This window comes from Papaver somniferum, chromosome 1, assembly GCF_003573695.1.
Source record: "Papaver somniferum cultivar HN1 chromosome 1, ASM357369v1, whole genome shotgun sequence".
In the NCBI taxonomy this organism is placed as follows: Eukaryota; Viridiplantae; Streptophyta; class Magnoliopsida; order Ranunculales; family Papaveraceae; genus Papaver; species Papaver somniferum.
The window spans coordinates 7,667,326-7,679,620 of NC_039358.1; the positions used below are offsets into that span (position 1 = coordinate 7,667,326).

At 36.6% G+C, this 12,295-nt stretch overlaps 2 long non-coding RNA genes across 3 annotated transcripts; both read left to right on the forward strand.

The window, feature by feature from the left end:
• The first annotated feature begins 214 nt into the window (after positions 1–214).
• On the forward strand, positions 215–2,137 carry LOC113325359. Its single transcript, XR_003348004.1, has 2 exons — positions 215–315; positions 454–2,137. It is a non-coding gene; the product is annotated as an uncharacterized LOC113325359 (long non-coding RNA).
• Positions 2,138–5,325: 3,188 nt separating this feature from the next.
• On the forward strand, positions 5,326–8,694 carry LOC113278823. 2 transcript variants are annotated; one of them, XR_003325634.1, is made up of 3 exons: positions 5,326–6,158; positions 6,957–8,011; positions 8,161–8,694. It is a non-coding gene; the product is annotated as an uncharacterized LOC113278823 (long non-coding RNA). The 2 variants fall into 2 exon arrangements; XR_003325633.1 differs by having other exon boundaries at positions 6,957–7,793; positions 7,900–8,694.
• Positions 8,695–12,295: the final 3,601 nt, after the last annotated feature.

Here is a 12,295-nt window from a genome sequence, read left to right on the forward strand (position 1 = left end):
ATTACGGTGATCTGAGAATAGTGTGGCTACTCAAAATTAGGAAAATTCTGAAATAGTTCGGGTGTTGTTTCCCAAACCATAAATTTTTCCTCTAAACCGATAATTTTCTTTCAGGAAATTATAGACTTCGATGTTCTCTATATAAAGAAATCGAGTAAACGTAAGGGCTCATCGTCTTCGTGCTATTTTTTTTTCTTTTTTTTTTCTTTTGTTTCTACGGTTTAGCTTTTTTATTTCTCAGTTTTTTTAACCTGCAGGTGATCGTGTACCTCTTCTCCTTATGTTGGCGATAGTTTAAGGCCGTGTATTTAGAAGGTGATAAATTTTACTGTTTTCTTCCGTGCTATTTGTGTTGTGTGATTGTAATTTTTTGTTTACATTATGAGGCTTTGTGGTCCTAATAATAAAAAATCACACTAAAGGTTTATTTTTTTTATTGATTTTGTTTTGCAGTTGTTGATGATGTATCATCACAGCGCTTGATGAATTGTTGAAATTGAATTTTTTGGTTCACTTCTAGGACTTTTTTCTTCTCTATATGTAGTAATCTTTGTTTCTTATTTTCCCATGTTTCCTATGATTTTTACCCAGGTATACATTTTATTATGGAGTAGTTTCTTAAAAAATGTTTTTACACATGGCTTCAGGCAACTTGGTTTGATTCTGTTTATGGGCATTTCTTTTACTGTCAACAATCATTTAATTATTACTTTTTTTTATCATTCAATTAAGAAAAAATAATAATAATATTTTTGAAGGGAAAAAATAATCGTGAAATCCTATTTGTTGCCAGTTTCTGTTCTGTATATATATTTGTGATTGAGATTGAGAAATATAAACCTCCCAGCATTGTTATTGTTATTATCCTTTTTAACAGATGTATATGTCCTTAGTGTGCTTAAAAGGGATTGCAATCACATAATGGAGCTAAATGGTCCGATGGAGGCGAACTGACGTGTTATGGCTGAATTTTCTGGGCAAGGTTTTAAGATTTTTGGAATGTGTAGCTTGCTTGACAATCTACTTGATCCACTCATTTGAAAATATATTCAATCATATTTAAAGAGAAACTATGTGTTTCTACAAAGTGATTTGTGCTCATTGTAATCCAAATATTGTGGCCAGATTGAAATGATTATCAATTCAATAAACTTGTGAGTTCCTGCTAGGTAAGTAAACACCTTCCTCTGGTTTGGTGTAGAAAAATGTGTGTATCTGGTATAGGATTGTGTGCGGTTTCATCCTAGACAACAGACAATTTAATGATATCTGCGGTAAATACCATATTAAAAATATTTCTTTCAAGTTGATGATTTTGAAAATCTATAAAATATTCTCATTAACGATACATGTAGAATATCCGGTTGCAATATTTACACCATTTTATTTCCTTGATTAAATAGGTAAAAGAAGATATTATCATGCTAACTGTTGCATTATTTACATAATTTTGGTATCATATTTGTTGCCTCGAATAAAATGATTTCGGCTAAAAGGATTAAGAAAATGTAAAAACTTTGTATAAAATGATTTCGGCTAAAAGCAGTAAGAAAATCTGAAGACTTTCTAAACTTGGATAATAGTTCATTTGGAAATAAATCTACTCTAGATCGAAAAAAAAATCTTAAGGGTTTTTTTTAGTAGATAATGACTTTATCAAAAGCTCATTTTTGGATTATCATAACATACTTCGATTTCTCTAAGCGTGGGATGTTTACTTGACGTAGAAATTGATGGGATAAATCATGTTGAACGTGGAGGACATCTTTCCCCTAATTAAATGCATACACACTTTGATTTTTAGAGATCATTGGTAAAGAAAATTTGTTCATATTTTATTTTGACGATACAATAATTCATGCAACAGGAAAATCATCGAGTACAAGGACTAAATATTAGAGCCAGTAACTCCTAAAGAAGCAAGGATAAATCGTTTACGGCTTATGGGTGTGATATTGGAAAGAAAAACAATAGAAGACGAGGAATATATTTCATCTCGGATGCAGGTGAAGATCTATGTGTATTTGCGGTGTGCATGAAATTTTAAATTTTGGTTCAGATTTTATTACAAATGCATTTTTGTTGAATCTTGATTCATGTAGTAGGAAAATACTCAAATAAATCATTTGAACACGTAGAATCATGCCGGTAACTGTGGAATAAGCAAAATTAAATCAACATATGTGTGTGATATTTGGAGAGGAGAGACAAGGGAAGACGAAAAGTGCATACCGAAAACTCGGATGCAAGTGTTTATTTCTAAGCATTTTTGTGTCCAACTGAGCTAAGAGGTATGCCGTTAGGTGTCATACCGAACCATGATTTGGGTACAGGTTGGAATTCTGTGCATTAAATTCATCTATTGCTAGACAAAAGAGAAACATGTCACCGAGAGAGTTTTGAACCCATAAGAGAGGAAAGAAAAAATAAATAAATGCACTAATGTAATGTGTGTGTAGGAAATTTGCAATCAGTAGTGACACTGAAAAATCCACGACTGGATCTAGAACTAGCTATAAATAAATAAACCGTCAGTGACATAAAAATAAGGTTGCAAAGGTGGGGGTCAGACACTAATAAGGGGTGGCCGTTTTTTACGGCAATATGAAGTTGATGTGTATGCATGCTTATAGGAAATGATCAAAACACTGTTCGGGCTGAGTTGTATTGCAAATCACAAGATGCATTAATAAGAGGAGACACTGATGGAGAAACTAATGGAAAGAGAATTGTATTGCCTTCCGCTTTTACAGGTAGTCCAATATACATGATAGAACATTATCAAGATGGAACTGCAATCTGTAGATGTAAGGACCCACCCGATATATTTCTAACGTTCACTTGCAATCCAAAGTGGTTTGAGATCCAGAGTGAGCTGTACTGATTCCTGGACAACGTGGAGATGATAGACCAGATATTGTGGGTAGAGTTTTTAATTTGAATTTAAAGGAGATGATGAAAGATCTCTGTGGAATAAGCATTTTGGGACGGTGACTGCAAGTATGTTTTAGATTTTTTTGGTATACATTTTAGCTTTGTATACATCCAGTAAATTAGGTTGTTGTTGTCTATTGATAGTTATTTGTAGATAACTGCAAGTTTTGAGGTTTATGAGTCTCACTAAGCATTTATTTAGGCATGGAATCTGATGGATCAAAATAAGTAAGTACCTTTTATTGTTTGTTTCAGCAGTGACTTGATCTTGCCCCTTTGATGTGCATCAATATATACAATCGAATTTCAAAACATAGGATTTCCGCATGCACATTCTTTTTATGTCTGAATAAAAGGAAAAAATCACAGGCTCCATCATAAATAAATCGTATTAATATTGACAGAGATACCTAACAAAAAAATGGTTACAGGTGGGCAAAAAGTTGTTGATTGGTCATGGTGCATGGGCCTTTTGGAATTAACAAACCAAACTAAAAATGCAAGAGAAACAAAAAGTGTTCGAAACACTATCTAAAGGAACCCCACGTAAGGATAATGGGTATATGGGATAACGGTCGATGTAAATGGGTATCCAGTTTATCGGAGGTGCAAGAATAATGTGTATGCTCATAAGCATGAAGTAGATTTCTTTAACCAGTGGTCATAGACTTGATTGTGTCAATTCGATGCACACTTCAACAGGAGAGGACGACTATCATTGAGAAAAAAAGTCCAAAAAAAGAAAGAAACCGAATTAACAGTGGTTCTGTATGAATCAAATTTTTAGACTATGGAACCCCCCCTCCCCCCACATGGGGTGGGCTCCGCCCACGTGGAGTTAGCAGGGGGCCACTTATGGTGGGTCCCACTAAGAGTTTTGTGAGGAGTGGTCTTGCCATAATTTTTCTTCTCGGTTCAAATAGACTTTTTGCCGAATTAAATGGAAAGAAAAACCAAAATACCCAAATCTTGGAATGCGGAAAAGGTTATCGATTAAGCAAGTGATTATTTGGATTTTCGCCAAGTATCAGCAGAGTCATGTTGGAGGATTTTGTGACAAGAATTAAACGAATATAAATATATAGCTGGGAGACGTATAACAAAAATTCATACATCTATATCCAGAATCGCGATCCAAGTAAACGCATTCCCTATCATTTAGGAGGTGAGCAACAAGTGTTTTTCAAGGATAAGGATAACTTGGTCTTTTTTGGGTAGGGAATAATTGGAAATTTTCTGAGGTTAGAATCATACCGATTCTAGAACAGAAATATCATAACATTTGTAAAGGATACAGAGAAACGAATAATCTGATGACCAACTAAATTTTTTTTAGCACTTTTTGGGTTCATTTTTATGTTCTTGAACACAAACTAAGGTTTATTGATTATTTATTTGTAAGGATAATGTAATGGTTGCTCATTTGTTACCCCTTTCCGAGCATAAACAAAAAAAAAATACCCGTGCATCGCACGGGTGAAAAACTAGTTGGAACTAATTTAGAAGTATACTTGGTCATTTTTAGACACTGGTTCTTCACTTTCTTGGTTAATTTCTTTAATTGATTGAGATTGACCTTCACTTTAGGTTAAAATATCTCTACCATCTGACAAATACTCCATATCTGGATCTCCATCAAGAGGTATATAGTATTTGTTTTGTCCATCATATAGAGAGATTCACCCATCTCAAATTTGTCACTGGAATCGCTCATTTTGGTTGAGTGAATTAAAACCCAGGGTTTCACAAATACCACAATTTTTTTTTCTTTTCTTCTCCTCTACACTTTTTTTCGAACTCTAAAATCTGATTTTATTTTGGTTTAAAGTAAATTTAAGTGAAACTAAATTATCAACACTAAACTATGTAAGGGTTAATTAGTCATTATCAATTTTTTTATATAAACACTTGAAATTACCATGCAATGACCTTTTTTTTATCCTATTATACGTCTCTCTATTGATTTCTTCAGCCCCTATAATAGGTTACCTCTCCTATCTAAATCAAACATCCAGGTTTAGGATTCATCGTTCACCTAATGTGGGGTGTATCGGAGGAGCCGGAATAGCACTGCCGTAAGAATGAATTCAAAATAAGAGAAACATAAAGATTAGACCGACTTTATTGCCGTGGCCCGTGGTGCTATCCAGGCAGAAAAACGAACGGTCATAAAACACAAGGTGGTCCATTATTGATATTGAGGCAAATACATGTGGCGTGTAACGTGTGATCACGTTGGAAACAAAGAATACTCAACCGACAATAAAAAGCAAGAAACCAACACAAAATTCGTTGTTTTGATCTCGTCCTTTAATTCCCAACAATACCTTTTAATCACATCCGTTTATCCGTTTTAGGGTTTCAATAAATTTGGGTTTTTCTCTTCTTTGTAAATACATTATTCTGTTTTTCAGTTTCTCTGCTTTCCTCCTCTCTGCGGCTCTGCCTGTTTCCTTTGAATTTCTTAAATTGTTTTCTCAGATCTCATCTCTTTGTATGTCGATTCTCTAGATCTATAGAATATCGAAAGTTTGATACAACTTTTAAAAGATTTCATTAGGTTCTCCCTTTTCAGATCTGGTTTTCCAAGTCGTTTTTCCGTTGAAATTCTCAGTTTTTCCTCGATTTATATTTCTTAAAGAACGATTTTAGATTGTTTGTGGTCTCTCTCGTTTTTGGTTTTGCAGGTGATTTGATGGCGAGGATTCTATCAATTAAGATGGGCAGTTCTGTTCATATGTTTCTTTGGTGTAGAAGTTGGATCTTGGTTTCAGATGAGAAAGCAGAGGTGAATCGGTACGGTGTATAATCAGAAATTGTTCATTCATGATGTAAAGAGAAAGATCCAGAGGCTTGCTGATTTGTTGATTGATTGATGATAGATTGGTGAGGATTTGAGGTTAAAAGATGAGATGTGAAAGAGATCGATGCAAAATCTCTATGTACAGAGTATTGTGTGTCGGATCTTCTTTGTCATCCCGACCTTTGCCATGACAGGTGCGCTTGCTTGGCAGGTCAACCAAACCCTAATAAAAAAAATTGATTTGTGGTTTTTGCAGGGGAGTTCGTACGGGGTCTTTTTTGCCCGGGTTCTCCCTTGTTGTTTGTCTGTGGTGTCGATCTTTTGCTACGATACTTAAATTGTCTCAACAATAACGATTATCCAATCCCACCGGTGATGAGTCACAAGGAATTTCACAGCAACGCTGCAGTTTCAGCTCAAGGTACATACAACAAAATACCCGCACTTAATTTGATTCTTACTTTAAGATTTCGTACTATTAGATCACTTTAAAGAAGTAGTCAACGTAAATTTAATTGAGCTCAGGTATTATTATTTATGCTCAAAATCTGTTTGAATTGAAATTAGTTAGGTTCAAAACACACCAAAGTGTACCGTACCAATTTAAATTGCAATATCATTTTTCCTGCCGCACAGCAACTTTCTTAATAAACTTATTTGTTGCAAGTTCATTATTCAGCTTTTGAAGTTATTAGATTTACAAGTTCATTACTTTAAGATTTTGTTCTATTAGATCACTCTAGAAGTAGTTGATGTGGATTTGTTAGCTGCCAACATGAGCTCAGTTATTATTATTTTTCAATGACCAAAATCTGTTTGAATTGAAACTAGTTGGGTTCAAAGAACACTTGGATCCCAAAGCGTACCTGACCAATTTAAACTGCAATATTGTTTTTTCTGAAGCTCAGCGACTTGCGAAGCTTATCAATGTGCAGTGCACTCATTCACCAAACTTATTAGATTTATGTTTTGTCTATTTCTTGCTCTATTTGTTTAATTTTCAATATTAATCAAGTTAATCAAGTAATGAATAATCTCTTATCTTTTTGAGGGTTTAAGTTCTGTAATTCATATTTATTAGTTCTTATTAGTTCAATTGTGATAAAGGAACGTTTGTGTAGGTTATAAGTCATAATTGTTGCTTTATTTTGTTGTGGAAAATAAAAGAACATTTGTGTTATAAGTCATAATTGTTGCTTTATTTTGTTGTGGAAAAAAGCAAGTTTGTGGGAGTCATGCTGAAACAAGGGAAGAATTGTAGCCCTGTGGGTAATTGAACATTGCAAGTCTTATGTACTTTGAAAGGTTGATCCGTTGTTGAAGCTTGAAGCATTTGTTGATTATAAGCACTTGAAGCTGGGTGGTTTCAGTTATAATATTCTGTTAGCTTTGAATAGAATATTATTATTCGAGTATCTTTCAGGAGCAGGCTTGGAACTAGTGGTATAATGTTATCAAAAGTTTGTGTGTTTGTATATTATTATTGTTCTTGAACAGATAAGAATGTGTCAATCAATGGCAACTGCTGGAAGCTAGTTGGCATCTCATCCAAAAGTGTCACTAATCTGGTATCTGTTGAACTGCCTGAAGTTCAAGTGCTGTGGAGTGTTGGCTGGTATACCTCTGCTCTTGTGCAGACTTATGTTCTTGTTCTTGTATTGCTGGCAGACCAATTCATGTATCAATTGGTCTGGTAAAGGCTGGTAAACAAGGTTAAAATTTTGCAAGTGGTCTTGATTAGAAGTTTGTGCTTTTGGTAATTTACCTGGATATAGAGAATTTGTTTTTTTTGCTTGTGAAGGTTCTGCTCAAGTATTTTTATGTTCTGGCTGTTTTTGATTTCTAAAACATTAGACTACCTTTGAAGTAATAGCTATTACGCTATTAGTTATTACAAATTGTTAACAAAATTTCTTGGATGGATTTTGCAGTGGCTCGTTAATCAGCTAAACAGCTGACTGTTATGTCTATTTTTTGGGCTTACATAAAATTAATTTATCAGCTAAACGGACGATTGTCATCTCGATTTTTTGGGCTTACATAAAATTTACTATTGGTTAGTCCATCGGGCTTACATAGAATTAACTGTTGGTTAGTCATTGAACTATTGGACTCGTAAGCTCAAATGGTAAGAGCGCTCAAACCTCTAAGGTTGTTTGCAGAGGATGATGGTTCGAATCCATCCGAGTCCGTCCATGCTACTGTGGCTCCTAGGCTTTCTTTGGTTACTGTTTGCAGGAGCAGTTAAGGAAGCTGGAAATACATGTCAGGCAGGTAAGGCAAGGGGGGCAAACAAAGACTCGACTCGAGTCACTTTCCTTCCACTGCGTTTAAACGGATCTTTAATAGCTAAATATCTTTATGGGCTTACATGGTTACATGTCTATTATTAATCTTTAACAATATTTGGATGGATTTTGCAGTAGCTCGTTTACTATCAGCCAATTTGGTTAGTCTGGACTCAGAAGCTCAAAATGGTGAAGAGTTCAAAAGGCTTAAAATGGTGAAGAGTTCAAAAGGCTTGAAGAGGATAATGGTTCGAATCCATCAGAGTCTTTGTGGCTCTTAGGCTTGGTCTGATTATTGTTTGCAGGAGCAGTCTAGGAAGCCAGAAATCCTTGGGCCGGCCCGTAATAAACAAATATTTTAGCAAACAAGGATTTGCAGGAGCAGTCTAGGAAGCCAGAAATACTCCGGCAGGTCGGTAATAAACAAATATTTTGGCAAACAAAGACTTGAGTCACTCGACCTTTCACTGCATCGAACCATGCCTCTTCCTGTCTCTTTCAATCCAATGCAACCAAAGGCTTTGACCTTTGACTACCTACAAATGGAGGTAATACAAGATGGCAGAGGTTTTCCATTTTCCCAATGGGTTGCCCCTAAATTGGGAGGCTAAATAAAACATGTAGGAATGGAAACCCACTGGCTTGCGCCTCGTCTCGCAATAAACTTTTGTTGTCATGAAAAAGCTTCGCATGTTTCATAAGCACATATATGGTGGTAAAAGCTCCGTGATGTAGAGGAGGCTGATGGTTTGAAGCCACCTGATTCCTTCTTCATTGGTAGTTGCAGTTTTCTGGCCCTTTATGATATGACATTTATCAAGTTTTTTTCTCCTTTTTTTTTGATAAGAAGATTTTTATTTATTTATTTATAAAGGAAAGTTCACATCACAGATGATGGGATCTAATATAAGATTAGTCCTTTACAAGAAAATCAAATTTTCAAGACTAGACATTCTATATTCTCTATGGTGAAGTATTTAATTTTCTTAGCTCTAATTTCCTTGGTAAGCCTATCTTCTAAATCAAAGTTTGCATCTGTCGATGCTATTTTGAGCGCTCCAGGGTAGTCTTCAGGATTTATTTATCCAATAATAGCGTCCAACAATCATTGATTAAGCAGCAGTTGTTGAGATCCAAATCCTTCATCCATCTAAGAGCTTCAATTCCTGCTTTAGCTTCAGCTTCTAAGGGTGGCTTGACAGTTCCTTTCCTGTTTTATCCAGAATAGAGATCGCATAACCTTTAGTGAAATCAGATTCCATAAATGATGCATAAAAATATATAAACCAGTCAAATTCTCTGAAGCCATCAACATTACTATCGTTACAAACATCTCTGTCAGCGATAGAGTATTAGAGTAATTCTGGTGAGTGGCATTACTGATATCAATTAACTTTTGTGGCTTTGGAAATATCTTATCAAAGTTAAGGCGATTTCTGAATTTTCGAATGGACCAAATAATAAAAGAGATTTTATCATGATTGGCTTTAAATTTTTTATTGTTCATCCAAAATTTAAACCAACGGAAAACACCACGACCTTTATAATTATAGATGTTCTTAAAACCAAAATAATCCCAAACTTTTTTTTTGTAAAAGTGCAGTTAACAAACAAATGCATTTCATCATCTAGAGTATGATAGTCACAAAGGAGACAGAAAGGATTCACATCTTTAACATATCTAGACATTTTACGACCTAAAGAAAGAGCACCCAAATTTTTTTTCCAACAAAACATATTAACTTTAGGCATTATGTTTAAACCCCAAATTTGTTTCCAGAAGATAGCTTCATCTTTATCAATTTTAAGTTTAGTGAGAAATTACTAAGAAGATTTTGTTGTAAGTTCTTCTGATCTGATTGAAGGTCATATGATCCTATTATGTTTGTCTAGATTGATAGTTATAGAGTTGATAGCATCTGCGCAGATTTATCAATATATTTAGAAAAAATAATGTTCATATCCCAATTTCCATTAATGTCAATCAGATCGTTTACAGTTTTAGGAATGCTATCATCAAGATTAATCGGTCTAAGTAAAACAGACTGATTAGGGAGTCAGAGATCAGACCAGATATCAATATCATTTTCATTATTCACTTGCCAAATACAGTTAGATTTTATGACTTCTAGACCTTTCCTAATACTAGACCAAATCCAAGAAATTCTATATTTTCTCGTTTTTCTGAAGTATTTATGTTTAAGAATTTTAGCCCACAATTGATCTTGGTTGTAGATCAATCTCCAGGCCATCTTGGTGATTAAAGCGAGGTTATGTTTATGAGGTATTCTAATCCCTAAACCTCTCTGTCTAACCTCTTTCGTAATACTAGGCCAGGCTTAACATTTCTTTTTGTTTTTCTTTTGCCACCAGAAGTCTATTTGAACTTTGTCTAGATTATCTAAAGTTTGCTTAGGAAAAGCTAAGCACCGCATTTGGTGATTTGGATAAACACTGAGCACAATTTTAATTAAAACAATTCGGCCAGCGTGATTGAACATCTTGCCAATCCAACCTTACAGAGAGGCGTAGCATTTATTAAGAAAAGGTTCAAAGTTGTTAACTTTATTTCTGTAAAAAAAAAGAGGAGTTACGAGATACTTATCATTTTTACAGATTTTTCTAACCTTAAGAATTTTGGAGATAATTTTACAATGTTTATTAGGAATCTTAGAGGTAAAATAAATCTCTTATTTTTGAAAGCTAATGACTTGTCCAGTCATTTCCCCAAAAAAATTGAGAATGTTCACAATATTTTTAGCTTCAGAAAGACTAGCTTTAGAGAAAATGAAACAGTCGTCAACGGAAAACAGGTGAGAGACAGGGGGAGCTGTTTTAGTGGCTCTAATCCCAGATTTTTTTTTATCATCCCCAGCTTTAAAAAAAAGTTTAGACAGAATTTCAATGCAGATAATAAAAAGATATGGGGAAAGAGGGTCTCCCTGACGGAGACCTCTGGATACAAAGAATTTATCACCAGGCACTCCATTTAAAGGAACATAGAAAGAAGTGGTGGTTAAACATTGCATAAGGGTTTGGCATGGTGGGGCCAAGGGTTGGTACGTACGGCTTGGCATGGTGGGACCAAAAAAAGGTGCGGTTGCTTGGCATGGTGGGGCCAAGGGTTTGGCATGCCATTGGCGCATGGTGCGGCTAACATGGTTGGGGCCAAGGCAAGGCGCGGTTGGCTTGGCATGGTGGGACCAAGGGTTTTCATTGGCGCATGGTGCGGCTAGCATGGTTGGGGCCAAGGCAATGTGCGGTTGGCTTGGCATGGTGGGGCCAAGGGTTTGGCATGCCATTGGCGCATGGTGCGGCTAGCATGGTTGGGGCCAAGGCAAGGTGCGGTTGGCTTGGCATGGTGGGCCCAAGGGTTTGGCATGCCATTGGCGTATGGTGCGGCTGGCATGGTGGGGCCAAGGGTTTGGTACGGACGGCTTGGCATGGTGGGACCAAGAAAAGGTGCGGTTTGCTTGGCATGGTGGGGCCAAGGGTTTGGCATGCCATTGGCGCATGGTGCGGCTAACATGGTTGGGGCCAAGGCAAGGCGCGGTTGGATTGGCATGGTGGGACCAAGGGTTTTCATTGGCGCATGGTGCGGCTAGCATGGTTGGGGCCAAGGCAAGGTGCGGTTGGCTTGGCATGGTGGGGCCAAGGGTTTGACATGCCATTGGCGCATGGTGCGGCTGGCATGGTTGGGGCCAAGGCAAGGTGCGGTTGGCTTGGCATGATGGGCCCAAGGGTTTGGCATGCCATTGGCGTATGGTGCGGCTGGCATGGTTGGCATACCTTGGCGCGGAGATGTGGATGGCATGGTTTGCCATTGGCACAATGGTGCGGCTGGCATGGTTTTCCATTGGCACAGTGATGCGGCTAGCATGGTTGCATGCCTTGGCTCAGAGATGTGGCTGACATGGTTTTCCATTGGCACAGTGGTGCGGCTGGCATGGTTGGCATGCCTTGGCGAGGAGATGTGGCTGGCATGGTTGGCATTCCTTGGCGCGGTAGCATGAGAATTAGGGTTTGGTATGTACGAAGATGATGTCGGTCAATACTAAGGGTTCTGCCGTGGAACATGACACATGTATATAAAAAAAGATACCCTGATAATTTTTACGTAGGTATGTTGAATGATTCAATAAATGCGCTAGTGCTCGTAGTGACGTCATGTCAGATGTAAGGTTTTATGATTTTAACCCTAAACTAAAAACCACCATCAACATTAGTATAAAAGAAAACCCTATAGTTTTCTTGGTTCTTGGGTAAGTTA